Consider the following 9647-nt stretch of genomic DNA (forward strand, 5'->3'; position numbering starts at 1 on the left):
TACAACTCTTGAAATAATTTATTAATTCATGGTAATGTTTCATTTAAGTTTAACACCTACAGCTCTCGCCAGCATAGACTGTGTTCTTCACGATGAGTTACAATCCACTGTGCTCCATCACCAATGGTGCTGAAATTAAACATTTACTCATTAGTTTAGCATGGCACCCATTGTATGGTGTCTAGTTGACCTGCAATTATTATTTTATTTAATTATAAAGTATTTGTTGTAAGTGTGACCTTTCGGGTGCAAGTCCGACTCGCACTTGCCCCTTTTTTCAATGTTACCATTTTCCTAAAAACCTACTGAGCCGATTTTGATGTGGTTTTATGCATCATCATTACAAAGGTATTATCTCAGAGCAGATACTTCAATGTTTCAATATTCAATTACTTGTACGGAACTAATTGCATGTGTTCCCATCAGCCATGGAATGAGGAGTGAGAATCACACATGAGTTGAGTCACCATACAAATACAATAAACTTAAACAGTCTTGTTTTACTTGGACAAGTTAAAGTGGGGTGCCAGCCAGGTGACCTCCCAGTGTGCCTGGGTGCTACAGGTGCCAGCCAGGTGACCTCCCAGTGTGCCTGGGTGCTACAGGTGCCAGCCAGGTGACCTCCCAGTGTGCTACAGGTGCGTTTTGGATTCATACAAGGGGAAGAGCAGTACTCGGGCCGGTGCACCCCGGTGACATGGCTTAAATCTCTCTTCGGGGATATTGTTAACTAACAACTGTTAGCTGTGGCTAATGACCTGGCAGGGCCAGGGGGGAGGTGTCCCTCTGACTAGCAGAGGGCAGAGGGCAGAGTGCCGCCCACCGCCCTGGCGGTCGGTCTGCAGTTGTCGGGTGGCGCACTTCGTTAGTGCGGTGGAGGACCTCGTGAGTGGGTCCCCGGTGGAGCGTAGGCGCTAGCTGGGTGTAGATTACTTGAGGATTTATGATACAAATAATAATAATACTAATATGGTAGAGATGAATCCTATAACTATTAATGCTGAGGAATGTGCAATTCGTTCGGCATCGAACTGGAAATGTCCGGGACCGGATGGATTGCACAACTTCTGGCTAAAATGGTTCCGTAACGCACATTCTGTCTTAGCAACACAATTCCAGAACTCTATTGACTCTGGGTCGTTACCGACACTCATGACAACTGGTGTCACGTTCTTGTTACATAAATCCGGAAATACCGCAGATCCAAAAAACTATCGCCCAATAACCTGCTTACCAACCATCTACAAGCTACTTACATCTATTCTAGCCACAAAAATAACTATGCATATTAATGCAAATAATATTTTGGCTCAGGTTCAAAATGGATGTGAGGCCAGGGCTCGCGGTACAAAGGAACTACTCCTCATTGACACTGCTATTTGCCAACAGGTTCGGCGAAATAGAAAAAATCTAGTTGCTGCCTGGATTGACTACAAGAAGGCCTATGACTCAGTGCCTCATACGTGGCTCATGGAGATCATGAGGTTGTACAAGGTCGATGCAACCCTATGTTCTTTTCTTGACTCTTGTATGAGACAGTGGATGACAGTCCTTCGTCAACCAGGAGGTGCTGAGTTTTTTTTATCAGCTGAACCGATACGGATTAAGCGGGGAATTTTCCAGGGTGACAGTTTGAGCCCTTTGTGGTTTTGCTTGGCACTTAACCCTCTCAGTACATTACTGAAGGATTCAGGGCTAGGCCTTCGCAGGGGGGGTGAGGTCATATCTCACTTGCTTTATATGGATGATCTCAAACTATATGCATCTAAACGAACAGACCTTATGAGATTGCTAAAGATTACTCAGAACTTTAGCAATAACATAGGAATGGAGTTTGGTGTTGACAAGTGTGCGGTTGTCAATATAGAGCGAGGTAGGGTTGTGAACTCTGAGAATCTAGTTCTTTCAGAGACTTTGATTCTCCGATCTCTCTGTGAAGGTGAAACATACAAATATCTTGGAATGTCAGAGGCGCTTGGTATTGAGGTAAGGACAATGAAACAAGCAGTGGAGGCACGTTTCTTTGGTCGCCTTAAAAAAGTTCTTAATAGTCTTTTATCTGGTGGCAACAAGGTGCGTGCCTTTAATGGTTGGGTCATGCCTTTGCTCATATACACCTTTGGCATTCTAAAATGGACTCAAACTGAACTGGATGCCTTGGATCGAAAGATTCGAAAATTGCTGACTGCATACCGTATGCATCATCCACGTTCATCTATTATGAGATTGTATATCCCACGCAAGTGTGGAGGACGTGGTTTTTTTAATGCCAAGAACCTTCATAATCGTGAAATATGCAATCTCAGAGATTATTTTCTCAAAGTAAACGTGGGAATACATAGGGATGTAGTGGCAGTTGATAAGGGTCTTACTCCGCTTTCCTTAGGCAAAAATAACTGGCGTAAGCCCATAGTACTTAGTACTTCGGATCGCATGGCGATATGGGGGAGTAAGGAGTTGCATGGAAGATTCTACAAGGCCTTAACTAGACCGGATGTAGATTCCACAGCCTCAGTATCCTGGTTGCAGTTCGGTGACCTATTTGGGGAAACCGAAGGTTTTATCTGTGCAATTATGGACGAAGTTATCAAGACTAATAACTACCGGAAACATATAATGAAGGATGGTACTGTTGACATTTGTCGAGCGTGCCATCTTCCTGGGGAATCCCTCAGACATATTATATCCGGTTGTTCTTATCTTGCTAACGGCGAATACTTGCACAGGCATAATCAAGTAGCCAGGATAGTCCATCAACAAATTGCTCTTCAGTATGGCCTTGTAGATACTGAGGTGCCGTACTATAGGTATGACCCAATGTCAGTTCTTGAAAATAGCAGTGCCCTGCTCTACTGGGATCGGTCGGTTATCACTGACAGGTATATTGTAGCCAATAGACCTGATATAGTGCTAGTTGACCGTTCAGCGCGTCGAGCAATAATTGTTGATGTTACTATTCCTCATGATGATAACCTAGTGAAAGCAGAAAAGGAAAAAGTATCAAAATACTTGGACCTGGCTCACGAGATTCCCGCCATGTGGAGTGTTGACTCAACGATTATTGTACCGATAGTTGTATCAGTCCATGGTCTTATTGCGAATAGTTTCGACCAACATCTTAAGAAACTATCGCTTAATTGTTGGATCAAGGGTAAGATACAGAAGGCAGTGGTTCTTGAGACGGCACGCATTGTGAGGAGGTTCCTCACTCTGGAGCCCTGACCATTGGCAGCTTGGATCCTAGCCCGCTGCTAATGGGATCCATTTTATCATATTTTTAATTATTGTTTTTGTTTTGTTGTTCCAGTTACTTTAATTTTTGTTGTTCTTGTTATTTTAATTTCTGTTGTTTCTGTTACTTTATATTCTGTTGTTTATTTTATTTTATTTAATTTTTTGTTGTTCCTGTTATTTGATTTTCTGTTACTTTACTTTAATTTTTTTTGTTGCTGCTGTTCTTTTATTGTTTGTTGTTTTTTTTAAAAATATGATAAAAATGAGTGGTAAAATAAATAAATGAGAGAAAAAATACTAACCTATTCTAATTGCCGCACACAACACACAGAATGTTACAATACTATTGATAGTATTTTCTCTTGCTTGCCGTTTTTCCTCCAAGGGATCAACTCTTTCTCCAAATGGTAAACGAAACATGATGTGTATTGTGTTTAATAGTTTACTTATTAATTCAGCTTTAAATTAAATATTTTAGTTTTGACCTTTCCAGTAAATACCTATCCAGAGTATTACTTTACTCTATGGTAAATACACAGATTAATAGGGATCAGATGGCTCACGTGGCCCTACCGCGGTTGTTTGACAGCTACAATGTCACGATCGCAGTCATCTCTGATTGGTTAATGCTCGCTCACTATTGGCTACAATGCATTGTTGCAACAAGAATTGCACAAATTCAGCCAATCAGAACAATTGAGATTGTAATAACGATTGATGCAGGTTTTAGACAATCGCCCTAACGGGCAAACAAATTTTGACACCCTTGAAATGCAGCCCGTGATTGGTCGATCATCTGTCAAACTCTATTTTGCTATTTCTCTACTAACCAATAGGATCAGATTATTTGAGCCATAGCTTAGCAAGATATTTTTTTAAATTGCCTCCTTTGCGCGGCTCTGAATTCTAGTTTTGGATTTTAGAGGATTTTTTTTCCTGCAGCTTTAGCTTCTTGTATTTTGAACTTTTTTTATTACCTAAAGGGTTTTTACTTAAATAACCTAAATTAATTGATTCTAAAAATAAAAAAACACATGTTATTTCAAGACATTAATTTATTTTCTTTTAAATCTTTTTTTAAATTTGTTATATGCATGTATATATATGTATATATCTCGACTCTAGTATCATAAGGTCGGATGTGTACTTCCGACCAAACTCACTTTTTTACATAAAGGTAATGAGCATTTCGGGCTCTTTCTGCCAAGCTGACACCAGTATTTCTATCTCTTTTCGTTGCAAAGATAAATACATGCTGTCGTATCTGAACACATTCTAAAAATTTGGAGAACCATAATTATATTTTTTGACTTGCGTATGTATGCACCAAAGCAATGGAGAAAAATGATAGATGTATTTTGAGTTCGACCATTATGCTACGAAATAAGTTTATTTGTAATACTAGCTGGTACTGCAGTTACGCACTTCTGCTTCTAAAATATGTAATAATTTTGTTAGGTAAAATCACAACAGATGTTATGCTTCAAATTTTTTGTATTAATATTTGGACTGTGAATCATTTAAGACTTTTTGCCTTGTAATATAAATAATTTTGCAATAAAATTCATGGAAGTAAGTTGAAATAAAGCTTTTTGTTTGTGACTACATTAAAGTTGATGTGATTAATAGGTAAGAGATCCATCCTATTTCACCAAAATTTTGGACTAAACTGCGGGAAAAAAGTAAAGAGCCAGAATAAAGCTGAAGACATTTTGAAAATGTAGACTAGAAAATCTTTTAGGACCACGAAAATCACACCATGAAAATCTAAACATATAATATAATAATACCCCACTAAGCAAAAAACCGTGCATTTATGGTGTTTTTTATGAATCATAGTTCAAATCATCAGTTCAAAAATGTATTGCCCTAGTTTTTAAGGTAGCCTTAAAAAATTAGAGTACCTAATCAATTTTTTTCTTCTTTACCCGTCTTATAATCGACCGACTTTGATATTAATCGAGAGCAGAAATTATAAGGCACCTACAATATGTGATGATAGTGATTCTAACGAAACATACCTTATTATAGGAAGCTTTAGATTATGTTAATTTAAATATAAATGTAGTATAAATTAATTTATTAATTAAACAACTAATAAAAGGGAAAGTAAAAAAATAAAAAACTTAACTAAAACACGAAAGAAACAGTTTAAAAAAGTATCTGTTAAAAAGAACAGTCGAAACAGAAGCAATGGAATTTTCAAGAAAGCAGAAAGTATTTTTTTTATTACAAAAGTGGCAATGCCAGATTTGACTAACAGTAAATCCTTATACCTGCGTAGTTTCTGCACCTTAAAAACGATTCATGATGCTACCAGCAGTGTTGCTACTTTAATGTGGTCTGAAAACATCAGCTGCAGCGGAAGGAATAAAACAGTATCTTGTCTTCATTAATCTACTAGAGAAGAAACAAAGTATTCTCGAAATTGTTGAAGAATTGACTTTGTGGTCTGATAATTGTGTCGGTCATAATCGGAGCATGATAATCGTTATGGCTTACTTATGATTATTATAAGGATTACCACACTAAAAGGTGATAAATCACAAGCTTTATGCTAAAATGCAACATGTACCTACGTGGAGTAAGATGTAATCCATGCACAAATAGAAAAAAAGGGAACAGCTGAAAACAATGCAGATTACTAAACTAAGAGATTGGTCACAGTTTACAAGAACATGCGAAGGAAACAAAACTTTTTGATAAGTTTGATTTGGCACTACAACATATTTTTAAAGACCACATCCCTTTACAAAGGTGATATATCAGGACCGTTTGTTATATCAAAAAAAAAGATAAGAACGGCGGGGATTTTCAGATTTCGGAATATATTACCTGGCTACAACTAACGCAATAATGCTGGGTGTTATTATTTTATAAAAACTACTTTAAAGAAGACTTTTTTGTATTTCATTACTATGTTATAGGTACATATAAACTTAAAATTCTTCCCCGCTTTCGCCCAATATACGACATAATGAGAAACCATTATCCACTGTAAAATATAACCAACTTTTGCAGTAGGTACCTGCTGACCTCCATTCTTACTTTACGTACCTAATCATTATAAGGAAAATCAGGCTATGTTGGCATGTTTTAGCTATATTGATGTAACCGTCATGTATGCAATTCCACAAAAAATGTTTGGCCCACTGTAGGTTTCTAATTACTTTGTAATTTTTTTTCCAATTTTTGGCCGTTGTTTTTAATTAATGGGCTTTATTTGTGAATTTGTAAATGTTATTTTCATTCATTCAGAAGTCACAAGGTTTACACGGATGCAATGGTCAGACTATCGGGCGAATGCAATTATTATGTTTCAGATCTAACTAATCAGTTTCAGAAAAATCTGATAGGTACATTGTTGCTATCTCACAAAACTCCTAAATGATTTTTGTGAGCTAACTACTGTGATCTTTTGTCCGAATATTACTTATGTATAATCAGTTAAGACGTATTATGAAATATTAAGTAATAGATCCGACTTTTATTTCAAATTTGTAATAGTAAAAATTGCAGCCATAAAGTCGGTTTACAACTTATGCACACAATTTTTTAGCACAGTTACGAATATTACCAGCATAAAGTCGCATATCGTTCATTTTGAAGAAATTGTGAGTTTATATTTTATTTATTAATGATAAAGTATTTCTAGTAATGGTTAATGATAGCTACAGTTAAGAGTTAAATATTACAAAAACAACTGAAATTGTATCTCTAGTAGTTTAGAAATTATGACCCGATTTCTCTAGCATTTTTGTTTTGGCTCTCCTGAAAAGTAGCAAAAATCCACATCCGACCTTATGATACTAGAGTCGAGATATCTTCTGAGTATTCTACTAATCTTCTTTTAGGAGTAGATGGCAAGGGTTCTGAAAAATAACAGTTTGGTTAAGGTAAATTATCAACATTTTATTAAAATCAAAAAATAAAAGAAATTTTGATGAATATATAACTAGATGATGCCCGCGACTTCATTCGCGTGCATTCAGGTTTCTAAAAATCCAGTGGGAACTCTTCAATTTTCCGGAATAAAAAGTAGCCTGTGTCCTTCCCCGGGATGCAAGCTATCTCTGTACCAAATTTCAACAAAATCGGTTGAACGGTTGAGCCGTGAAAAGCTAGCAGACAGACAGACAGACACACTTTCGCATTTATAAGATAAGTATGGATGGGTAACACACCACGATTAATTTGTTAATTGTTATACACATTTAAATATCTCATTTAAGCTTAAAAACATAATCTAGTAATAACTTATTTATGAAAATTTTAACCTGTAGTTAACACTGATCCATGAAAAGAGCAGATACCCTTATTCCTGTGGTTACTAGATTAAGGCTATTAATAAATAGATGATTACCTGAGGAAATACCTACTTTGTTGACAATCTGTAATCAAGTATTCTTCTAATTTTCTTTTAGAAGTAGTGGGCAATCCTTCTAAAAAATAAGTTTAATGAGTACAAATAGGCAAACATCGATTTAAAAGTTTGATATAGTAAGTTATTTAAAACACTCCTAGGTAAATAACCTTTCAAAGTTAGCAAAGGAACGACCTATTAGTAATATTATTATGAACATTGTTTCAACTAAATATAATAAATTATATTTTCTCACCTAAAAGCTCATTTTCACTTGCTGATTGTGATGTTTGCAGCTGTGTACAATAGTTGTGGTCATTATATATATTATTTTTGGGAGCATAATAATTATGATCAAGGTCAATCTTCTCTGATCCTGAAAGTAAATTAAATATTAATCATTTTAAAATTAAAGGCCAAAATTAGTGCTAAACAGTGGTAAGATGATTCAGGCATAAAGAAATACATTTTCTTCGGTTTAATTGTAAAATGTATGCTAAAGAAGGTTGTGATACATTGGACAAAACAACTGGACTGTGATTAGAGGAATGATATTGTTACGAGCTAGGGGTTCGTATTGAAATGCCAGTTTCCGAACAAGAACGTTTATTTACACACTGTCCACAAACATACAAGAAACACTTAGGATCACTCTTACTTGTCACTTACTTCGATCGCTCTTAGAATTCAATCGTACTGAACTGAACTTCGGGCCGGTCTGAGGCACCGCTTATATACAGTTTCCCCACCACCGATCGAACATTCTTTGCTATTCGACGAAACGTAAACAACCCCGCCCCGAAGCTTCCAGCAAGGCAAAAAAAGGTACCTACGCTAAAAGTGATGTAAACAATGAGGTAGGTATTTGTCTCAAAGAACATAAACACGCAGGTAGGTACTCCAAGCTTCGAGACTTCTAGTTATTTGTAACAATATCAACAATATACAATACAAAAAGCCATGAAAACTTACTAGTACAAATTTCTTCAGAATCATGCAGTGGAATGGATGGAGTACCACTGAGGATCTCAGATTGCAGGAACAAAGTAGGAAATGCTGTTACTGCAAGACGAGATTTTTGTGTCACAAAACGCTTTTCAAAGTGCTTATGACACACTTAAGACTTATTTTTAAGATCTATTGTACTTTTACTTCGCAAAATATCACAATTGATATGATTTATATACTTAAGCCACTTTTTGAGTCTTGTCACACTGTGGAAACTTATGTAATATAGCGTCTTTTCGCGTACTGTTACAATCGGGAACACAGCACTTATAATACATTCCAATAAATTATATTGAAATAATGTACTATAATAACAATTGTTGCGAAGGGAATAGAAATGTACGGAAATAAATCGACGCAACCACCCTGCTCAACGCTTAACAACAATAACAAAACGGCGTCAGCACTCAGCCGTCGCAGGCAGCAGGCAGTGAACGTGTGTTATTGTATCGTTCTGTGGTCGAATCTGTCAACTTCTATTTTGCTATTCGCATTTGTAAGGGAACGGAATTTGTATGGCCGTGAACCGCCCGTGGGTAAATACCTAGGTACCATGACACGAGCAGTGAGCTCTTATGAGCTTAACACCGACACCACAGACCAGTACCGTACGTGTCCGTAGACCAGTAGACCGACAGGCGACCAGAGGCGACACACCGTAGATAGAGTAATAAAGATAGATACAGGAACGTTTGCTTTCTCATTCACACTAAAAAGAGAGCACAGATAAAGTTACTAATGTGATAAACAGAGACGCAGCTAACCTATTTTTTGTCCCTTATCGTGTAACTGGTTTTTTCAAGAATACATACAAAGAATGCAACTTTAGTTGCAAAACAAACTTTGAGAATTATGTCATATTATCGTGGCGTAATTGTATTTCTCATTAGTTATTTACTTGTTTTCACATAAAAAACGTTTTATACAAATATTGTTGATCGGTTCATATAACGGTTACACAGTATACTTCAATCTACTTTTATTACTTTATCTACGCGACACACCGACCAGAAAAAAAGGAGACTTAATACCGTAAAACGGG

The 9647-nt window shown here is 36.5% G+C and overlaps 2 long non-coding RNA genes across 3 annotated transcripts; both read right to left on the reverse strand.

The window, feature by feature from the left end:
• LOC138402428 (uncharacterized) lies at positions 1-4204 on the reverse strand. The gene is made up of 2 exons (XR_011236807.1): positions 3537-4204; positions 1-129 (listed from the first exon to the last, which is right to left on the reverse strand). It is a non-coding gene; the product is annotated as an uncharacterized lncRNA (long non-coding RNA).
• A 153-nt stretch (positions 4205-4357) lies between these two features.
• Positions 4358-9055, reverse strand: LOC138402456 (uncharacterized). 2 transcript variants are annotated; one of them, XR_011236833.1, is made up of 3 exons: positions 7854-9055; positions 7614-7676; positions 4358-7106 (listed from the first exon to the last, which is right to left on the reverse strand). It is a non-coding gene; the product is annotated as an uncharacterized lncRNA (long non-coding RNA). The 2 variants fall into 2 exon arrangements; XR_011236832.1 differs by having other exon boundaries at positions 4359-7676; positions 7854-8431; positions 8570-9055.
• Between the last annotated feature and the right edge of the window lie 592 nt (positions 9056-9647).

This window comes from Maniola hyperantus, chromosome 6 (genome assembly GCF_902806685.2).
Source record: "Maniola hyperantus chromosome 6, iAphHyp1.2, whole genome shotgun sequence".
Classification (NCBI taxonomy): Eukaryota; Metazoa; Arthropoda; class Insecta; order Lepidoptera; family Nymphalidae; genus Maniola; species Maniola hyperantus.